Source organism: Podarcis muralis, chromosome 5, assembly GCF_964188315.1.
Source record: "Podarcis muralis chromosome 5, rPodMur119.hap1.1, whole genome shotgun sequence".
NCBI classification, from domain to species: Eukaryota; Metazoa; Chordata; class Lepidosauria; order Squamata; family Lacertidae; genus Podarcis; species Podarcis muralis.
In genome coordinates this window covers 85,045,177-85,068,323 of record NC_135659.1, presented here as the reverse complement: position 1 = coordinate 85,068,323, position 23,147 = coordinate 85,045,177, and the positions used below count along the sequence as shown (strand labels likewise).

At 41.6% G+C, this 23,147-nt stretch overlaps 1 protein-coding gene and 1 pseudogene across 2 annotated transcripts in view; both read left to right on the top strand.

Annotated features, from left to right (window-relative positions):
• The first annotated feature begins 2,607 nt into the window (after positions 1–2,607).
• LOC144327853 (protein DDI1 homolog 2 pseudogene) lies at positions 2,608–3,276 on the top strand (annotated as a pseudogene).
• A 3,631-nt stretch (positions 3,277–6,907) lies between these two features.
• The window catches only part of ZNF217 (zinc finger protein 217), a 31,092-nt gene continuing 14,852 nt past the window's right edge, over positions 6,908–23,147 (top strand). The window contains exon 1 of one of the 2 annotated variants that reach the window (XM_028735229.2): positions 6,908–7,020. The gene's annotated coding sequence lies outside the window, so the exon portion shown is untranslated. Of the gene's footprint in view, positions 7,021–7,144; positions 7,305–23,147 lie in introns of those variants that run through there. The other variant, XM_028735230.2, reaches the window with a different exon arrangement.

Genomic DNA, 23,147 nt, shown 5'->3' with positions numbered 1-23,147 from the left:
CCCAAATTCAGGGGAGTACTCTTATCTGTCTACATAATTGCAGTTCCCAGCATTCTCTCTTTCTCGCATTCTTTATCACCCAAGATACTGTCACACTCCAGTGTTGCCAGATTACTGATATTAAGATATTTATCCCAAAGCCTACAGATTCTTGTTTTCTGATAGCTAGAACCTCATACACACTCACTCACCAACTTTAGTTTCCTTCTATCCCCCTCCTCTTTGTGGCCACAAGCTTCTCCCTGCACCTAAATAGTTTAAAGATTCTCCTCCTCCTATGTTCTTTTATATCTCTCTGTGGGTGGGGGTGGGGACTTTTAACTTTTCATTCATCACTTCCCTAGCAGTACTGCTAGATCTACTGCAAATCCCTTGCTGATCTACTGCAAAGCTCCCAGAACTCTAGCAGTAGATTTTGATCTACTTTCTGCTTTCCGCTGTAGGGCTTTCTCAGTGGTGACCCACAGGAAGTCCACTTCTCTTTTTCTTTTGCTGTTTTTCAAACAGAGGCAAATGTATATATATTTTAAAATCCATTGGATATTTGGGGAGCATAGTGTGTTAAGGGTTTGCTGTTTGCTGTTGGCTTACATACACCGAATTCTGGTTTTTATGTATTCTTTTTAGGTTTTTTATGCTAATTTTAAATTCTTTTTTTGTGTGAACTTTTTCCTCCACTAGAGAGAGTAATGTGAATATTGTGGGTGGTTAGAGGAGAAAGAACACAGGATCAGAACTCTCCTTTGTCCCTGCTTGGGGCAATGACAGCAGCAAACTAGGGAAAAAATGAAAGTTTCCAGCACATTCTCTCATGCAATGATCTTGCCTGAGTCTTCCTGTACACAAGAGGAAATTCCTTCTGTGCTGCTTTTTTCACTAAGAAGCCCTGAATACTTGTGCCAGGAGACCATCTGCCTGCAGCTATTCCTCAACAAGAAGTTTCCATTGTGGCTAGTCCTTATAAGAACTGAAATTCTGAGAATGGGTGTCTGAGATTGCTTTCTTCCTCCTCCCTCTTCCCTCCACATCCCTATTTCCTTTTTTGTTGTGTCATCTGAAATGCAAGGCTGAAAACAGGGACTGTCTTGCAATAGACTCTAGGTGCCCTTTTGGCTGAAGAGCAGGGCATCAATCAAACAGTCTTATATATGAACAGGAATTGTTATGTATCTGGTAACACTATTAAGAAACATAACCTGGACCAGGGATGTACAGGTGACAGGGTGGAGTTCTGCTCAGAGAGTTGGCTCAGATCTCAGAAATTCCCACTGAATTCTGTTACATCACAGTACATTAGCAAAACCTCACGATGACTCTGTGTGTGCACGTTATCCATTAGAAATTAATGGATGACATTCATTTCTAGGGGGGAAGCCTATCGTGAGGTTCTTGGAGACGACACTCCAGTGCAGACAAAACATGCACACTCAGCCAGTGCCAGTGACCTGGTTGCACAGAGAAGGTCGCCAAAGAAGATAATGTGCTTTAATATGCAGGGTACATAGGCTGTGTACACATTACTGGCTTAAAACATAGCCAGGTCAATCTTTAGTTCTAATTTGGATTCAAGTTGGTCTGGAGGGGAAATCCCAAAGGGATGCCACTAATTTTTAACCCAGAATCACATAACCTGAAGCGTCTGTAACCTGAGGTACCACTATACAGTTCAGCTGCCAGTCTGGCAGGCTTCTCTATGTGGAACTGGGAGCAAAGTGCCTTATTTGCTTATTTTTTATTAAAATATTTCTATACCACAAATGGGACGCGGGTGGCGCTGTGGGTAAAAGCCTCAGCGCCTAGGGCTTGCCGATCGAAAGGTCGGCGGTTCGAATCCCCGCGGCGGGGTGCGCTCCCGTTGTTCGGTCCCAGCGCCTGCCAACCTAGCAGTTCGAAAGCACCCCCGGGTGCAAGTAGATAAATAGGGACCGCTTACTAGCGGGAAGGTAAACGGCGTTTCCGTGTGCGGCTCTGGCTCGCCAGAGCAGCGATGTCACGCTGGCCACGTGACCCGGAAGAGTCTCCGGACAGCGCTGGCCCCTGGCCCTTGAGTGAGATGGGCGCACAACCCTAGAGTCTGTCAAGACTGGCCCGTACGGGCAGGGGTGCCTTTACCTTATACCACAAATATTTCTATACCTACTACAGCAGTCCTGAGGCAGCATAGCATCTATTATCATCATCACCATAGAACTGTAGAGTTGGAAGGGATACCAAGGATCATCTAGTCCAACCCCCTGCAATGCAGGAGTCACAACTAAAGAATCCCTGACAGATGACCATCTGTCCTCTGCTTAAAAACCTCCAATGAAGGGGAGTACACAACCTCCCAAGTAAGTTCATGCCATTGTCAAACAGCTCTTACTAGAACACAGCTGGAAAGAACAGATGTATTTTTCTTCTATCTGCCTATCTGAGCTCTGGCCTTGTGGCTTCTAATGCCAGAAGTGAGCCTGGCTGGGGAAAATATATGGGGATGGGCTGCTGGAAAAACGGGAAGAGTACAGCACAGATACCAGCTTGTCCTTTTAAAGTGCAGCCTCACCTTACTGAGTGGGTAGACATGTGTTCAAAGATCTAAAGCTAGGCAGTTATCAGGAGAATCATCAACTGCAAAGTCAACAGCCACGCTGTGAAAGCCTTTGTGGACTCAGGGGCACAGATGACCATCATGAGCCAAGCATGCGCAGAGAGGTGCAACATCATGCGGCTGGTGGACCGGAGGTGGGCAGGCATTGCCAAAGGCGTGGGGACCCAGAAGATCATTGGCAGGGTCCACCTGGCTCAGGTCCAGATTGAAGGAGATTTCCTGCCTTGTTCGTTCTCTATCCTGGAGGAGCAGCCCATGGATATGCTCCTGGGACTGGACATGCTGAAGAGGCACCAGTGTTCCATAGACCTCAAAAAGAACGTGCTGGTGATTGGCACTACCGGCTCCCAGATGACCTTCCTGCTGGAGGGGGAGCTCCCCGAGTGCGCAAGGTTGGCCTACGGGGCGGGGCGAGAGGACGTGCGGCCCGAGGAGATCGCAGACCAGGAGCTGGCAGAAGCCATACAGAAGTCCGTCGACGAAGCAGTTGCCCGAGACATCCGAGTCAGAAGACAGGAGGAGAGGAGACTGCGGAGGGAGCGTCGCCTGTCTTCAGGAGCCTCTGCCCGCCACAGGACCTCCCAGTGCGTCATCTTCTAACGCCTGGCACTCCCCTCACCCAGGCCTTACATCTTGGATAAAACAGCGTGCCAGGGGAATTGCTTTGTACTCCAGTCCTGACATTAAAAGCTTCCCGTTCCAAAAAAAAACAAAACAAAAAACTTTTGTTAATAACCTTAGTCACTGTTCCAAAGCAACCTTGAAAGCTATTGTTTTGATTGATGAGGTACAACAGCTCAGGCCCAGTGCATGGTCTGCTCTAGAAATGTACTGCTCTATCTGACCAAATTGTCAGAGTAAGGAGTAAATTACAGAACTCCATTCTCCTCACCACAGTTGTGACCATTATTTCTCCTACATGTTGCTCAGTCCCTTTATTCTTGCTGGTCCTCCATTGTTTTTAAATTAATTCTTACACCACTTAAAATGCACTGAATAAATAGGGACACATTTAAAAAAGTGCTAGCAGTGCCTTTTTTGATTCACATGCACCAATTTTAAACAGCACCATGAGAGACACGCACCACCCCATACAGTGATAGCATTTTGTTTTGCTGCACTTTATGTGGCAGTCCAGAGTTCAAATCTCACCCCAGTCATGGTTGCCATCCATCTGTCTCGGGAGACAATGGAAGAGTGCGCCATCCGGGGTAAAGTCAAACTGCTGGCGAATTACAGCGTTGTAGAGGCTGTAGAGACCAACATGGGAGAGACATGTTATATTGCAGCTGTGGCAAATGAAGCCATGCTATTAGACAATCTTCTATCACTCAACCTGAGGACCTCATCTGCCATTTGGAAATAATAATGCTAGCCTGCCTTACCAAGATAATGCGAGGCATTTCAAATGCTTAAATAGAGTTTTATAACTATTAAATAATATATCAGAGAGCAGAGGGTTGCAGGTAATGCTGGGGAGATCCACCCTCATGACCTGGATAAGTGACCAATAAGACACTAGTTTTTGGCCTCACAGATGAATAGGGAACACACACACCCCGCAACATCTGGGGGGCAATGGTTTCCCACAGCAGGCCTAACTTACGTCACAAGCGTGAGAGCCTGTGAGGGTGCTGCCCCATGCACAACTCAATGTGCCAGATTCAGGGGTGGGTGGGTGACTGCACATAGTGGGGAGTGCGACAACACGGACCAGTAAATAAATACTGTATAAAACAAATGTATCTGCCTCCCAAAGCTAAACCGAAAGCATTTTTTCTTGGCCTCATAACTTCCTCACTTCCCTTGTTCTTCATTCCATGTCTGAAATCTTTGGCCCGCCCCCCAAAACAAACCCACACATTTTCTCTCCAAAACCCTCCTCAGATTGATGGAGGGGGAGGGAAGGAAGATAAATAGCATTTTTCTTTGTTTCGGGGTTCGTAATAACGCTTTTTCTTTATCGCCACGACTAGTCTTGCCTGAGAGACTCGCCGCATCCCCACGGCAGGAGCGAAGCGACCTGCAGCCCGCGGAAGCCGACGCCGCGGTAAATTTTGCTGAATCTTTTAAGGTGCCCCCTGCCCACCCAAGGCCCCTTCGTTGTCCTCTGCTGTCACAGACTAAGGAGGACGGTGGTCTCTCTCTCTCTCTCTGGAAACTTTATTTAAATGCCCTCATCTCCGCCCTAGATGAAAGAGCCCCATCACCAACAACTCCTTCTCCTTCCCGCCCTCAGGCCCAACCGCTTTCCTTGGCGCGCGCGCGTGCCTAGATCTCCTCAGGCCGCGGAGGCCTCATCTCTCGTTTCCCTCCTCCGAGCTGTTGGGGCTGAGGCGCCACGAGGGCAAGGGAAGAGCGGAGGAGGCCGAAGCGCCCTGCCCGCTGCGGGGCAGACGACGAGGCTGGGCCTAGCCGAGTGGGCCGCCATGGCGACAAGCCAGCTCCTCAGCTCGGGCGAGTCACTGTGAAGGGAACCTGCAAGGCCACTCACTGAAATAGACCCTTTCTCTGTGGGATTTTGTGTGCTTGACTATGGGGATTATGGCTCGAGGGTCATTTTTCCTCTCGAAGGTGACTAGCCTCCCCCCCCCCCCCTTTCTCCAGAGGATGTGCCCATGGGCAAACCACTAAACGTTAGGCCACGCTTTTGTAACCACTGCCCCGGGAGTAAATGCCATTCAACTCAATGGGGTTTTTTATCTGAGTAGACGGGGATAGGACTGTGCTTTAAGGATTCCGCCCCCACCTGCCCCCTGCTTTCATCCAGGGGGATTAAAATAACAGAATTACTGCCTTCAGAGCTGGCACTTTGCGTTGGGGAATTGTTATCATCATCATCATCATTTATTAAATTTGTATTCCGCCCCTTCATCCAAAGATCACAGGGCAGGTTGCAACTTCAAAATACAAAAGGAGAACACAAAATGTGTAACGAACCAACACACACACCCCTACCTCCCACAAACACCTTTCAAAGACTTTAGAATATTTCTTTCAGCCAAAGGCCCTGGTTATACAGAAACCTTTTTTGCCTGGTGCCTCAATATATGTTATGATCCCACTATTTTGTTGTTGCTCAAGTGTGTTTGATGAGGAACGAGGCATCTCTGGAAGGAGGTGTTGAGTTATGGGATTAGGGGTTTAGGCCGCATCCTTTGGGCGCATGCGTCCACAAATCCCATTGTGTTCTGTAGGTTTGTTTTTTTAAATGTCTTAGTAGTTGTGCCAAGGACTGTTTGCTACATAGGGCCTCAGTGGATCTCAGCAAAGCCTTGCGACATGGCAGTGGGTATGCCGCTTAACAGCATCCTAGATAAGTTTTGAAACGGCTTAGTATTTGATTGTTATGGTAATGATGCATTGATTCTGTCGTAAGCATATTTACATGGAAAAGTGGCTTACTAATTTTAATAATAATAATAATAATAATAATAATAATAATAATAATAATAATAATATTCCTTGCTTCAAGGAATATTCTTAGTTTTAGATTTTATGATTTATGTGTTTTCCATTTGGTTGTGTACTTTTTGATGTGTTTTATTCATTGCTTAAGACTTTTGTTATGTTGGTAACTATGTAAATCTTGTCAGGTTGTAAGCTGCCTTGAGCATTGCTTTAACCATGGAAAGATGGCATACAAATAAAATGATGATGATGATGTTTACAATTTAAAATAATTGGGGAGTGCATGTAGACATTTTAAAAAGCATTTTATATGGGAGGGGTAATAATCCTGTTCTGAAATTTTGTAGGGAATTATGGAGAAAACTATGGCAACGGGATGATCGTGTGTATGTACTCTTTAATCAGTATTTTAGTGTGTGATTGTTTATGTTTTCATGTTCCTCTTTCATTCCTTTTGGAACTAAGGCAGTGTATACATGTTTAATGTAAAGTAAGCAAATGAAATGCCCTTTCACAAGCATCCTTGCTAAACCCTGGGACATAAAAGGTGGCACATTAATTCATCTCCGCCGTTGAATTGGGGAGGAATCGCCCCCTCCCCAGTAAAAGTGGACAGGTGTGTGCTTGCATACACCTAACTCTTCTCCCACCCATCCCTTTTCAAGACTGGTGGTTTCCAGCAGTGCCCTCATTGCAGCATCTCTCCTCCTCCAATGACTTTTGTTGGGAAATGCCCTCCCTTAACCTTTCTCCCAAATCCTCCTTTTCCCCAAATGGTATCAGGAAGAGAAAAGCCAAAAGGATCAGGTGTGTGTGTGTGTGTGTGGCTGTAGCTCACGCAACCAGCCTTAAAAAAAAAAAAAAAAAAGCTAACTCCCAATAGCCCTCCTTCCTCCTCCCACAAGAATCCCTCCTCCCTCTCTTCTTTCTCATTCAAACGCAGCAACTCCTGTTGTGTCAGTTTTTATCTTCTTCCTACCACCACCAACAGCCACCGCTAGGCAGAGGAAGATCAGCAGCAGGTAAAAGAAACCTCCCTCCCCCCCCTCTAAAAAAAAAGCACCCCATTTTAAAGGTCTCGTCGTTATGCTATATTTCTTCCTCTTTCTTTCCACCCCTCCCACCCACCAAAAGGGAGGAAGATAAATAGATGAGGAAGGGGAAGATTAGCCTCGCTTCCTCTAAACTTCTTGCTGTGTGTGATTTCTGCCTCGTCTCTTCTGGCTTGCAGCCTCTCTCTCCCTCTCTCTCTCCCTTCTTTCTCTGCCATCCAAGTAGAGGTTTGAAACTTCCATTAGAGACATAGGTATTTGTTTTCAATACTCGATATGTCGATCTTGAGGAGGAGGAGGTGGGGGGAAGAGGAAGGATCTTCTTTGTGAGTCAGGGATGTTCCTGGAGGAAAGGTTTGCAATGTGTTTTGCCCATGGTTTGGGGAGGGGGGGCGCGGGTGGAGGGGGGGCGCTTCAGATTTGCTAATGAAAAGTTTATTGATCCGTTTTTGTCAGTTTCATTTTGAATGCTGCTTCTGCGGAATCTAATCTGCCCCGGGGCGTTGCAGAGTTATTTCTCCCCCACCTCAAATTGAGTGTGTGTATACAGTATATATATATATGTGTGTGTGTACACAATTTTTTTTTTTTTTAAAAAGGGGAGTGGAAAAGGAAGAGCTGTGGCTCTTCAACAACAATAGACTCTGCTAGGAGAGGAGGAGAATACAAATTCATTAAAGTGTGTTTGGTGATGTGAACTGACTTCCGTATACTGATACCTTACCTATATATGGGGAGACATTAATTATTGGCTAATCGGCTTCACTTTGGGTGTGTTAGGATTTGTGCAGTTGAAATAAACAAAAACCTATTCGCCAAAAGCAGTCATTCGACACGCAGTCCCGTGTGCCCACCCCTCCCCTCCCCTCCCCTCCCCCATTATAATGTATGCTGTGTGTGAATCGCCTTGTGAGTATCAGAATCGAAGTGTTAAAAAGAGTTTCTGAAGTGGTGGCCAGCAAAATTTCTGTCTTGGGTTTCTAGCTTGAAGGGCTTTTGGATGTTCGAATAACTTCGGCATTGTGGTTCAGATGGAGTGTTTGCAAAGGAAAACAAAACGAAAAGGTTCCTTGTGGTTATTTTTTTGTCCTTCCTAAAATGACCTTGAAAGCTAAAATATACACATCGCTTCTGATGGGTGGAAAGGGGGGGGGGGCTGAGGGGCGAGTAGAAGAAAAGCAGAAATAGGAACTTAATCATGTAGATGAAGTGAAATCTTTTACAGAAGAATGTGAAAAGGGAAGTTTCTGCATGTGAAGGGAACAGAAGGAAATAACACACTTACAAATATGTCGTGGGGGGGGGAGAGAAGAGTCATATCATTCTTCACAATGTATTAGGCCTTGAGAAGCTTGCCTGATATGATCAGGAAGGCAGGGGAATAAAACGCCTAACTACACACTGAATAGCAGGCATTGACTTGCTGACCACTTCTGTTGGCAGCTAGGGGCTGGTTTTTGTGTCTGCAAAGGTATCTGAGCACAGTGGCTCTTATAACAATGGCTTGCAAATGTTTTCTCTCGCCATGTTTTGTTACACTTCAGGGGGTCTTCTGTAGATTTGGGACTTGAGATGCCTTTTTTTAAAAAAAAATGTTATGACTTCATGATTAGTTGTTTTCTGGATCATCATGAAAGGATTGGCTCACATAAGTAGGTTAAACTGCTTTCTTTGGAGGTGGGGGAGGGAAAGTAGGTGGAGTTTGATCCTCTCTTCTCCCCCCCCCACTAGTTTTATGTGAATTGATGAGTCAGTATTTAAGATGTACAATAGGCATGCCAGCTTGTGATGGGACATCAGTTACTTCTTTTTATTAAGAACTCCCACTTGAGAGAATACTAAAATGTATATGTTGCATGGTTAATAAATCTGGAGGTGGGGGAAAGAGAGAGAGGAGAATTCCCTTGGTTTTCTTGAAGTGATGCTACTGTTGAGGCTTTATTCAGATAATCATCATGCATAACAAACAGCTGTAGCTGAGAAAATATTTCAGTGGACTATTGATTGATCTGACATACCAAGTTATATTCCCTTCTGCAAAGTTTGAGTCGTTGATTTCAGTTTCATTGTGGTTGTGTGTGCATACATTGGATTCCTTTTTGTTCTTTGGAGAGAAAGAAGAGTGTAAGCCTGTTTGGAAAAACTTAGCATGTACATATAGCTATTTGATAATAGTGGTTTTTTAAAAATATAAAATAAAAATGTATAAGGTTGATTCAATTATGTCTTCATCGCTTTGGAGCTGCTTGAATGACTTGACATGAGATTAGGTGCAACAAAAGAGAAGGCAGGGGAACAACAGCTGCCTTCCAGTTCTGAGGCACTATTGCTCTTAGCAGGAAGGCATTTTATCTTTTAGTGCTGTGTTGTCAGGTTTAAATGTTAAATATTTATATTCCTGTGAAAGGTTGTTAGACTACACTTGTGTGTTAAAAAAAAAAGCACACACACACCATGCATTTACTAGAGCCTTAAAAAGAAAAAAGATGACTTATATTTCTGCCTTTACCACAGCCTGTTTAAGATCTGATGTTAAAATACCAAATCATCCCAACTTTTAGCTCAACTTATTTTTTGGCTCTGAAAAGAGCCACCACTAGTTTGTACTTGCTTGGCTGCTGTGTGGTAAGAACTTTTTAAGGTGTGGCTTTAATGGCAGCTGACGATTCTTGCTGAGAAACAAGTCTTATTTTTGGTACGTGTCTCTATGGAAATTCTATGTGAGGCAAAATTGCAACATTGAATGTCCCCTTTAAAGGGAAAAAAAAGATTTTATATTGTCCACTGAATAGTTCTTCCTTAAAGGAAATAAAGACCAGTACTGAAAACTTCCTCCCAAGTTACATATACAGCATACATATTTTAAAGTATGGGTGTCTTTTCTATAAAGTTTCAACATAAATAACTTTTTCATGACCTATAGATGTTGGGGTTTTCTGGTTGGTGTTGTTGTTCCAAACCACAGCATGTCTTATAATGGTAACCCATTTTAGAGTAGATGGGAAGCCATTTCCTGGATTTGTTTTAATTAAGCAGTGTTATTTATAAATTTGTGGTTCTTAAAAAGTGCCATAGCGAAGGGAGGCTATATTTATAGGGGTTTTAAGAGGATTGCTACTGACTCCTTCAACAGAAATTGCATTAGATTCCAGATGGAGAGCTATTGGGTAGCTTGGAATATCTCCTTTGTTTTGGTGGAGACTGGCAAGGGGAGGGGGTGGCGATATGACTGAAAAAAAGGTACTCTGCACTATTCTTTCACATTTGTTTGTTTTATTTAGGGCTTCTTTGAAAAACTCTCTGCCTCTCAAACACTTAGCTGCATTACTTAAGAGTGTTGCTATACTTTGCATCAATGAAATTGCACGGTTGAAGATTTTATTTGCCTCCTATATGTACAAGATCAAAGTGAAAAGCACGTCCCTGATCCTAATCGTGTTGCTTGAAAGTAAGTCCTACTGCTATTAGTGTGGTATAATTCCAAGCAGTATGTTCAGCATCAAGGTGCAAATTATTGCATGTTTGCTTGGAAAAATAGTTGAAAATGAAATTACAGATCTCATTTGACTTTCAGTATGGTAGCAGCTGTGTAAAACTGAGACTTTGTAATTAGGATTTTATAGGCCAGGGAAGTACTGTAGTGATAAATATGGCCTAGTTTTAAAAATATCTAAAAGAGAAAATTCTCACTACTTCTGTGCCAGGTATGGCGAAATGTTATTCATACCACACACAAAAAAACACACTCTATTGGTGAATGAAGGACTTCTTTCAGCTCTTTACCTATAGTTAAAATGACTAAGCTTTCCTATCTTTAGGCAAATTTGAAAGAGAAGCTTGACCTTTGAGTTTACTTGCTTCCACAGAGATTCAGATGATTAAATAAGTAAGGCTATTGGACTGTCATTTACTTATTTATCTCATGTCATCCTTTCCAGTTCAACCTACTATTTAAATGTAGAAAATCAGCAAAATTTCTGCCACAGCAGGGCTGCCATTACTAAGCTTACAAGCCCTCCTTTATTCTCATTCTCTTGATTAGAACATCAGGAGTCCAATACAATTGCCCCCCTTCACATAATTACATTTGCTACGCCTTTGGCATAAAAGATATTCATTCATTATGAACACTTTTTGAGCATTTTTAATGACACTCAAATCTGTGTAAGGCTCCAGCAAATAAAAATTAGCAGATGAATAATACAGAAAAGTATAAAAAGGTTGGATCCTATCACTGGAGATTTGTAACCACTTACAGTATTTGAATTGGGGAAAACATGTTTGTATAATGTCTTGTGTAATCAAGTTTTTGGACCTTAGAAATTGGGTGAGTAATCTGCAGCTTGTGTGTGTAAATGTGGATTAACAATTGTAAATTTAAGTTTACTAGCCCAAAGCTAGTGAGCTGGTAGCATTTATATTCTTGTTCCCAATCTGGGGCAAACGTGGTGGTTCTTTAAAAGTATGTTTTGTAGTTTATCAGCAGTTAGTTGAATTCTTGGTTTAACCTTTTTAAAATTGGTTCATAATAAAGTTAAATAACGTTTTGCTCTAAGCAACGAATCCTTGGGTCTGTCCAAGAATTGGAAGAATTCCACAAGTAGGAATTTTCTCCTTTTTTCAACCTCCTGAACTGTTCACATCAACTATATCAGCAGCTTTAATTAGCATCCTTGAATGACATAGCAAAAGAGGTTAGTAAATAGCATTTTGTGTTGCCTGTTTGTGTATGTTAGAAAAGTGGGGGTGGGGGTAACACACAAATTGGCTCATGAGGCATTCCACTTTTGGGGAAACAATTTCTGGCACTTTGGATAATATGACAAATCCCTTTTTGCCAGATGAGTCTCTTAGTCAGTTGCGTTGATCAAAAGGACCTCATATTCTCCACTTTAAATATTGAAAATAACAGTCCAGGTTTAGAAAGCATAGATCAGGGTCAGCAACCTTTTTCAGCGGTGGGCTGGTCCACCATCCCTCAGACCATGTGGTGGGCCGAACTATATTTTGGAAAAGGAAAAAAAAGAACGAATTCCTATGCCCCGCAAATAACCCAGAGATGCATATTAAATAAAAGCGCACATTCTACTCATGTAAAAACACCAGGCAGGCCCCACAATTAACCCAGAGATGCATTTTAAATAAAAGGGCACATCCTAGTCCTGTAGAAACATGCTGATTCCCGGACCATCTGTGGGCCGGATTGAGAAGGCGATTGGGCCGCATCTGGCCCCCGGGCCTTAGGTTGCCTACCCCTGGCATAGATCTTGCATCTGATATATATTTAGGTTGCAATGCTATGCACACTTACATAGGAATAACACTTACATACCTGTGAATTCCATTTAATACAGTGGAGTACACATGCATAGGATTATGCTGTTAGGAGTCTTCTGGTTTTGCTTCAGACACATTGGCTTGGTGTCCAGTAAATCCTGAGGGATAGAAACTTCTAAACATTATATGTAGGATTGTCTTCTTAAAAAGAAACAGAGATCTCCAGAGTAGGTAAAGGTAAAGGGACTCCTGACAATTAAGTCCAGTCACGAACAACTTGGGGGTTGTGGCGTTCATCTCGCTTTACAGGCCGAGGGAGACGGTATTTGTCCGCTTCCGCAGACAGTTTTTCCGGGTCATGTGGCCAGCATGACTAAGCTGCTTCTGGTGAAACCAGAGCAGTGCACGGAAATGCTGTTTACCTTTCTGCCAGAGCGGTACCTATTTATCTACTTGCACTTTGACGTGCTTTCGAACTGCTAGGTTGGCAGGAGCTGGGACCGGGGGTTTGAACCACCGACCTTTCAATCGGCAAGCCCAAGCGGCACATTGGTTTAACCCACAGAGCCACTAAATCTAGGGCAGGGACAATGACTTGTTTCCTCCCCAATACTAGATATCAGAGAAGACAACATTTAGTTCTTTGATACAGTTTTATTATGTAAACATCTACTCTGAAAGCAAATTAGCATGTGATTTTTCCTTACTGGTGAATACGTACATTTTGCTTGTTGGTGTCACAATTAAACTGTAGGAAAGGTACTTGGAATAAAACAAAACTTGTTGCAACATATTTTCACATGATCCTCAAATGCATTTGAATGGAGTAAATAATTTTACCCACTGGGAAATCTTTGGCCTATACTTTCAAGGATTATTGGGCTCCTGAGCTGCACAGATGCCGTGAAGTGATCATATTTTTGCTTGTTTAACTAAATAAAATTTTTGTTCTTATTAAGGCCGAGTGATTGTAATTATATAACTTGAAATCATGCTGCTTGATAAGTTGATTATAGCATATGCTGGGTAAGTCAGGCTTGGTGACTATTTTAACAAATGTTGGTTGTTTGGTCAAAAAACACAAATACCAACCATTGCCTTCTTAAAGGTAAAGGGACCCCTGACCATTAGGTCCAGTCGTGGACGACTCTAGGGTTGTGGCACTCATCTTGCTTTACTGGCCGAGGGAGCAGGTATACAGCTTCCGGGGCATGTGGCCAGCATGACTAAGCTGCTTCTGGTGAACCAGAGCAGCGCACAGAAACGCTGTTTACCTTCCCGCCGGAGCGGTACCTATTTATCTACTTGTGCTGTGTGCTTTCGAACTGCTAGGTTGGCATGAGCAGGGACCGAACAACGGGAGCTCACCCCATTGCGGGGATTCAAACTGCCAACCTTCCGATCGGCAAGCTCTAGGCTCTGTGGTTTAAACCACAGCACCAAGCTCAATTATGTCTTGTGTATTGTTAAATTGGTCATAGTGATCTTTACAAAGAAGAAACCAGCTGTATTGCTAAATATTAGTTGTACTGCAATGATGTTTAGGTTGTGAATTATAAACACCTGGGAGTTACTTCCATGTACCTTCCTTTTTTTCCCTTTTCTTTTTTCTTTTTAGTAAAACCTTGGCAATAGGTTTAGTTTTTATTTGAAGAGTTGCAGCTAATCAGAATAGCAATAATCTTTCAGAACTGTGGTTAATCATAGAAATTGTTCTATATTAATTCATGATTTCTATAGAACTGGTTAATTTGGGTTATATGTCAGCCATGAACAAGTAAGACTCTGTGCTTGCTAGGGTGAGATAGAAGAAGCTTGAGAGTATATATATTCAGAAGGAAGAGTTTGGTGTGTCTTGATTTTATAGCTACAATATTTCTGTGCTTACTATATTATGCAGTCAGCACAAAATGGTAGAAATTCCTAGGTGTCATATAATGTGCGAATGTTTGAAGTGGCACACTCAAAGACACACTCTTATCAGCTAGAGGCCCGCATGATGAATGTTCTGCTGGAGTGTATCTCTTCAGACTGCAGGTGGGGGAATCAAATGGTTGAATCTTTTCTCCATGTATAAAAAGTTTGCTAGCTTTTGTAGCTGTAGGGAGCCACTTCTCTTACATTAAAGTTGCAGGCGAAGTGTTCAAACTACAGGTGAAGTATTCAAACATTTGATTTTCCCACCTGCAGTGTGATGTAGTATAATTTAGCAGCAGATTATTGGGGGGGGGGGCTTCTGATCAGTTGGCTCTTAATGAAAACTCATTTATTGGCTACAGTCTATCAGGCCCACTGAAGCATTGACTCTGAGACAGTTCACACATTCAGATGAATAAAGTGGAATGAAACTCTGGGAATTAACTAGTTCTTCCTGCAGGTGTTGCATCATGTGTTTATATGCTGCCCATATTAAACAAAATTAAACACATCCCAGTATATGGAAAGCAGCAAGAAGTTGGTGTTTCATTCCTTTTCATTTCATTCTGAGGAACATTTGAATGTACAATACCGTCCAGAGTTTAAAATGGTACAGTCCGAGTAACTTTGTGCCATGCAATTTATTTGACTATGTTATAAACTGGTTTGGCAAAACACAGATGAGGCCAAATTCTTACAGCTTTTCTACCTTATTGTGATGTAGGGCTGGTAGCAATATCAAAATCTGGTATTTTATACATGGTAGGCCTTAAATAGTAATGGCAGTAGTAGTAGGATTTCTTGCTGCAATATTACACACAGCATCAGAAAGAAATTAGATACTATTTGCCAGTTTGGGGTTTCTTTAAAATCCTTTTCACCGTGGAGAGCCTTAAATACTGGGTTGAATCATCTAAAAGTTGATACCCTGCAATAAATCGATACAAATAATTTTTAGTACTTAATCCAATACTTATGAGACATAGGATAGCTGCACATTATCACCATGGAGGTATTTGATTATACTGTAGAATTATTCTTGGTAGGCTAAAGCTTGATCTTAATATTATTAAAATAAAATTGCTTTATAAAGTGAGGTGTTGGAGTTAGATTAACCTTTTATAATCAGTATTTTAAGGAAATTCAGAGAGTCTGAGAACTTTTTTGAGGACATAGAAATGTTTAAGTGCTGCCTGCTCCTATATAAGAATGAGAACCCCTAACATAAGGAAACTAAAGAAGACTGGGTGGGCATTTACCAGGACCCATGCTAGTAAGGGGTAGCACCTCTTCAAATGGGAGCCAGCCTGCATTCCACCCTGCCTCTGCCAACCCTGTAGCATTTACATATAAAGGATTACCAAATACTAAACATTCCACGTCACTTCAGTGGATATTGTTTTTCCTAGACTAAGGTACTTTTAAAAAGCACCCCTTTCAAGGCTGAAGTATTTTAATGGTAGGTCTTAATGTTTTCACACATCATGTATCTTATCCAAATGCAGAACTCTTTAGCCTAGGCTCCAATTCTCTCAAATATGCTAATCCATTCACCCAACAAAAGGCAGATACAAAAGACAGAAGGAGTGTTTCAGCTGTTTTGTTTCTGCTCTGGGTCAGGCTGACAGAACTAATTGGTCCCTACTCTGTATGTGCTGGAACTTCCAGTACTAATTAGAATGTGTTTAGTGTCTTGTTCAAAGCTGGACACAGGTATCTCCATCCCAAAGATACTCCAGTGTGATAGTGCTCTTCTGTCTCAAACTTCAGATGGGAACATAGAAAGGGATTAATAAAGGATATGGGGGATAAGATAATTTTTTTTAGAGATGTCTGGCAATTCTTAGGCACATTACATGCCATGAATATTTTTCCATTGTTAACTGGAAGCTACTGCATGTTTGCTGGTTTTAGTGAGATGTGTTGGTGATTCTTTGGATTGCAACCTCTTTCTTTCAATTGGGCTAGTCCTAGTGGGATTTTGGTTCCCTCTCTCAAATAACAGGCCCTTGAGATATATGTCAAATTAATTTCTGTAATTCTGCATCAGCATTAAAAGTAGTTTGCCAAGCCCAGAGGCTGCCCTTCTAGAAACATCAACCCCCCAAACCCCTTGGGCATGTGAAGCAAACTGAGTGACTTCTTTGAATCCTGACCACTACACTAAAAAGCATGAATGTGCCAGACTAAGACAGCTGTGATACTGTGTAGATTGAATTGGCTCAAGTGGTGGTAATACTTGTAGAAATAATTCATTTAAAATGTTTGCATTTAGCCAAATGGTGTGTGTAGTAGAGGGAGCAACAGCAGTGCTCCTTTCTGTGGCTACTGGGAGAGTTGACTGCCTGGGGAGAGATTCTCAAAATCCTACAGACTTTACGACACCTTCCCATGGACCATATGATTGTGCCCTCAATATGTTACAGCAAAAAAAAAAAAAAAAGGCCCTTTCCAGTTTTTATACCCTTATGGAACTTGTGTATGGAGATGTACATTGGCAACCTATTAAGATGTAAAATGTTCTTGTGGCAAAACCTGAAAATGTCCTTAAGCACCAGCATTCACTCTTTTATGGACATGCTTAGTAAAGAAAAGGAACGTAGCTTTTTCTAATGAAAACAGTCAACAATTGATACAAAATATGTGACTCCCAACTGGCTGTAGCTGCTCATGGCTGTAAAATTTGTGCCTGTAGTGATACATGACTATTCTAGCTTACTTGTGAGATCAGTGCATTTTAAAATAATTTTGATGCTAAAACTATGCAGCTGTTGGAAACATTTACATGGGAGTTAGGGTCAAATGCCCAAACTTCTAGATTATTTAATTTTGATCTCTTCTGCAGCTGAAACAATATGTAGGAAGTTCTTTTTCTCACAAAATAGTTATGCTTTGTGTCCTACTGATTTTAATCTTTTGAATCAAGTATACTTTGTTTCCTATGCATACACAGGAGTTAAATAGTTCCAAAATTGGGCAGCATATATTCCATAAATAAAGCGTAGGCTGTAATACACAAAGTCCAATTTAAATGTTTCTCCCTTTTATGTGTGTGTATTTAAAGATACCTTCTCTGAATCATGGATCCTACCTACACTCTAGGTATGTTATTATATAAAATACTAGGTTGATAAAATGGAAGGAAAACTTTCAGTTGGTTTATAAACTTCTACTTCAAGTGGTTTTTCAAATGTTCTCTGATACCCAGAAATAGATCTTACAAAATTATATGATGATATGAAGATTCTTAGTTTCTCTTCTATAAGAAGAAACTCAATCTGATTACTAATCAGGTCTTTAAAAATTGTAGCACCTCAAATTTAAACAGGAATTTGAATAGATGATTGTCTGTGCTCATCCAGTGCAGAGTGCAAAATAGATTATCAGTTTGCATTTGTTGTCTCATTTTTGTGTGGAACACCAAGAATTTTGAATGAGCTGTGTGAAGTTGTGCTGTGCCTTGCAATTTGGCTACCTTTTTACAAATGCCTCTTAATTGGTCTTGGAGTTTGTTTAATAAGAGCCTTAATACACAGCAGAGTTGAGTGTTGGACTGATGTGATGAGTTTTCCCAACTGACATTCTTTATCTACACAGTTGAACTTTTAATTACCGGTAAACATCTGAATTCATACAGATACCTGCTCTGTTCACACATGGCATCTCGGTGAGTCAACACCTGTACAGAAGCCACCCAGAACTTGGAGTGTTGGCTGCTGCCTACTCACTCCAAAGTAGTCTCATCTTTTCTTACTGAGAAGCACAAGGGAGTTGTGTTCCAGCTATTTTGCTTTCTGAAGCCAGCTGCTTTGCTTGCTGTTCATTCAGGAGCCAACAGGGAAGGAAAATGGTCAGGAGGCAACTTCCTTGTTCCTTTTTTTATGAAAAAGTGAAGCCCTACAAGAATGCCATTGTTCTTCCTCCACTGTTGCAGGTAGTATGCAACTAAACACCTGTTGCTAGGAATCACAAGTGGGAGAATTCAGATTCTGCTTGCAGGTTTCCCATTGTCACCTTGCAGGTTTCCCATTGTCATATGTGAACAGGATGTTGCACTAAATGGCCTTGGTCTGGAAGGCTAAGTGTTTGGCTTAAAGGCTGTCCTGTGAAGAGAGTATAGGGAGGTAAAGCCTATTTCCTCATTAAACTGAAGCAACAGTAAAATGTAAAACTGCTGTTAAAGCTTATTATTCTTGCAAGATGCATTGTGTGTCAAAGTCCCTTAACACTTAAACAGGGAAATTAGAAGTGCTGCAATGCCAGGTCAGAATTAAGCTACACTATAGAAGTGCAGTCTGGTCTGTAGAACTCTCTCAAACAGAAGTGGTCTGCAATAACATACATTGGTTATGTTTTATGAAGGTACCACAGATTCACTTCTGTTTTCACAAAATACCCTATATTAAAAGCCTTCTAGCAATTGGACTATTATGTTAATAAAAGGTATATCTTCATATACTGTATGTATAATTTTTAACAACCAGAGAATGAGAAAATAGATTTGAATACTGTCAAGTAAAATTGAAAATTCGTAAGGTATTTTTGATCTTTCTGTCCTTCCCCCTGCCCTACAAATGGTAGACATGAGATTACACACAGGACCTTCATGCTCATGTTATTCAACAAAAAGAAGCACACAGAGGCCTGTTCAGCTATCAGAGAAATATGAGCAATGTAGTTTTGCATCTAGCTCAAGATTTAAGGGCCTACTGACATGAATGGTTTCTAAGGTAATGCCTGTAAACACAATTATATTGTTCACAAAGAAAAGTCAGTTGACTGGTGTACAGAGAGAAAATATAGCACACATCTGCCAATGTTTGTTGGACTTAAGTAACAAAAAACAAAACAAAAAACAGCCATTATCCTTGTTGGATGAAGTAATTAAGAATATATTGATATTTTTCATTACTAGGATTTGCTGGTAGCTTTTTAAATACATGATGAATTTAATGTGCAGTTATCACAAGACAGACATAAATTCAATATATGAAAGTGTTTCTGTTAGTTATGAAGTCAAGGGAAATCTATACAAAACAAGAATTAGCTGTTGGACAGGATTGCTGTAGATACATGTCTGAAAACCACTAGGAATGATTGGTTCCCTGTGAGGAAAAAGGAGCAGTTCAAACTGCTTTTTTTAAAGCTGCATGTGATACATACTACATTTTATGTATGAGCACAAATGTGTATTACACAGGAGTTTAATTGACAGGAATAGGCATGATCCTGTGCCTTGCGTGCACACAGGAATATTGTATGATGAAAATGGGGTAGTGAAACTTTTTTCAAAACTATATCCATTCTAGCTAGTTGAATAGCACCTTAAAAAACACACACACACATTTATGGGCATCATACAGTGAGTTGGGCATGGAAACTTTTCAGTTTGGGCTGTGATCCCAAGGCTGACCCTGTAATGTAGAAAAAGCTCACATAGGTAGGTTAAGTGGGTCCAGAAATCCAGATGTCATGTCTGCATGGGCAACTCATCATACCCCCAGGATTTATAACACAAGGATTCCTTTCCATCTGCTCACCCACCCTCTCTTGTGTATTTCCTAGAACGCATTAGTTTCTATTGTTCTCCAAAGCATGGTGTAAAGTGAAAGGAAAGACCCTTCCCCTTCCCTATACGTGCCAAAGGCCTTTGTGTGGGGGTTGGAGGCTCCTGCAGTACTGGAATTTAGGTTATAGAGAGGAAGAAACAGTGCTGATCTCTCTTGCTGCTTCTGCCACTTCCCATCATGAAGTGATGTGAACTTCAGTGGGCCTTGATTCCTAGTGATAGGCAAACTCTTTCCTAGCTTGAAAGACATACAGTATACTGTAGTTTTAAATATGTTAACTCAAATTCTCTAGTTTTTAAAAAGGAACAATTTAACCTATCTGCGTGGTGGTGGTGGTTTGACACTGTTGCCTTTAGAGAAAGAAAGTTCTGTAGCTTTTCATGGATGAATGTTCAACAAAATGAGGAAAGAAGATGATCCAAATTTGTCCTAATTGTGGTTTTCTGGACACAGATTTTTTTTTAAAAAAAGGTACTGTCTTGTGCCTTATTTTGTATAAAGTCTGCATTGTAGACTGTATTTTCCAAATATAGATTGACATCTCCCATTGGTTTCCATCATTCTCCAAAGCCTGTTTACTGTGCTTAAAGTGAACACTGGATCTTGAAGCTACAAGAAATTCTCATGTTGATTTATTTTCTATGGTCAGTTTTCAGTACAGTCCGTGGTATGCTTGGGTGTCATTTCCGCATAAAAAGCTCAGTTCCTGCTCCTAAAAGCTTCCTGTCTGATCATTTCATTTCTCATATCTTCCTTTATGACTTGTCATCTGCTCGGTGTTAAAATGAAGTGGTTTGCGCCAGAAGCGGTTTAGTCCTTGCTGGCCACATGACCTGGAAAGCTGTCTACGGACAAACACCGGTTCCCTCGGCCTGAAAGCGAGATGAGCGCCGCAAACCCATAGTCACCTTTGACGGGACTTAACCATCCAGGGGTCCTCTACCTTTAACTTTACTAAATGTAGTGTGTGTACATGTGCCAATTTTGGAAGTGGCAATTTGGTGTTAAAGGACTTTGGCTTTTCATGCTGACTTCTTTGTTTGCAAGAATGGAGCTTCTGAACCCTAGAGTTACATCCAGTACCCCATGTGGAAAATCTGATCAAGGATTTATGAGTTGTGGGTTCAGAAGACACTGAAATGTGTTGTGAAACTCCAGGTGCCTTGGGTGTTGCTTCTGTATTAACTAGAACATTTGGATTTCAAACCACAAGGAATTTGTGGTGTGCCTGCATGTTTGGCAAGGTCATTTTAGATTTGGAAATGGTTGCAGTGTCTACCATTTTTTAATACGGTACTGACAAATAAATTCTAGCTGCACTGGAGCTGAAAGTGAAGAGACATTACATCTAGAATAGGCATCAAGCATGTAATGGAAGGATGGGGAACCTGTGTTCTTCAAGGGGTTACAGGACTACAACTTCATTCCTCAATCCATGTCAATCTTGGTAGACATAATGCTATTGACAAGTGACATCTCTTGGTTTAATCAAAAGAACCCATGTGGTGGTGTGCTTAGAAATGTTTGACTAGGACTTGGGAGTCATGGGTTCAGATCCCCTGTCAAGTCATGAAACTCACTCTTGACTTGGGTCAAATCTCATATCCTAACAGGGTTGTTGTGAGGATGAAGTGAGGGTGGAAGAACCAAGTACCTTGAGCTCCTTGGAGGAAATGTGTGATAAAAATGTAGCATTTCTTATTAATATGTTTTGGATTGTGAGTGAAGGCATAAGCCTGGTACGCTTGGAGGGAATGCATTGTGTAGTGTGGTTGCACATTGTGGTGTCTACGCCAGTCCTGTGTCAGCATTTCACTTTATTTAACAAAGTTTTTATACTGCTTAACTGTAAATAACATCTTTAAGTGGTTTACAAAGAATATGAAACAGAGAATTGGAAGGGACCATGGGGGTCATCTAGTCCCACCCCTGTCAATTGGGGGGTGCGGGTGCTTTTTAAAGTAACACAAAACTCTCCTCCCCGCATCTTGGAGAGGAATAGAAAGCTGAACCGTGTATAGATATTAGTAAATAGGGATAAAATTGTTCCCTGTTAAACGGCATATGCTGGTGTATTGTGGTGACTGACTTGGGGACAAGCTGGTAGTCTTCTGTTCAGTCATTATGAACTCATTAGGTGGACTCCTGGAAGACACTCTTTCCAACCTCTGCCCCTCCACTCTCACCATTTTATTTGCTTTTATAGTTGTAACCTTTGTGTGGTATACCCCCCCTTCTTTTATACAAAAGTAGTTTATAAATATTTAAATACATTATGAAATGGCGATAATAATACTGACCCATCTTATAGGGTTATTTAGACAAGAATTAGGGACGCGGGTGGCGCTGTGGGTAAAACCTCAGTGCCTAGGACTTGCTGATCGTATGGTCGGCGGTTTGAATCCCCGTGACGGGGTGAGCTCCCGTCGTTCGGTCCCAGCTCCTGCCCACCTAGCAGTTCAAAAGCACCCCTAAGTGCAAGTAGATAAATAGGTACTGCTTTATAGTGGGAAGGTAAACGGCGTTTCCGTGTGCGGCACTGGTGCTGGCTCACCAGTGCAGCCTCGTCACGCTGGCCACGTGACCCGGAAGTGTCTGCGGACGGCGCTGGCTCCCGGCCTCTTGAGTGAGATGAGCGCACAACCCTAGTCACCCTAGTCACGACTGGCCCATACGGGCAGGGGTACCTTTACCTTAGACAAGAATTAAGCCAAAGTACTTTGAAATGCTGTTTTATTTCTGCCAAAATGCAGCCCTGCCCTGTACAACTTGTTGAGCTACTTTTCTTTTCCTTTTAAATTAGAAATAAGTGTGCCTTGAAAACTGGATTACCAGGTCTACTGGACCAATGAAATTAGAATAATTTTTTATTCTACTTGCTTCTCACTTGAGATTTAAACATGTTATTGCTTAGAATGGATCACCAAAATGCAGCTGCTCAGAAGAGTTTTGTTTTAGGGCTAACATAGTCTTAATCTCTTATCTGGTAGGTCTGCTGCTGATGGTGCTGTTAAGTAATCCAAAGGGTAGGAACTCCATTTGCTGAGTTGGCTGTCTGTTGAAGTAGCAGCAGACAGTGTAGCTTCAAAATGGCTGCCAGATGGGCACTATCCACAGCAGATGTTGTATATAGTCATGAATAAGAGCTTTACTCACACTTTAAATTAATATTAAAAGTTCAACCATTTTTGCAAGGTGAGGGCACGTGTAAAACAATCCAAATTGTTTGGATGCAATACAGTGCAATGTAATTCTGCTTCACCTGACTCAGCCAGAATGGAAATGTAGATTTAGGATTTTGGAGGCAAAAGAACTTTAGTAACCATCCTTACT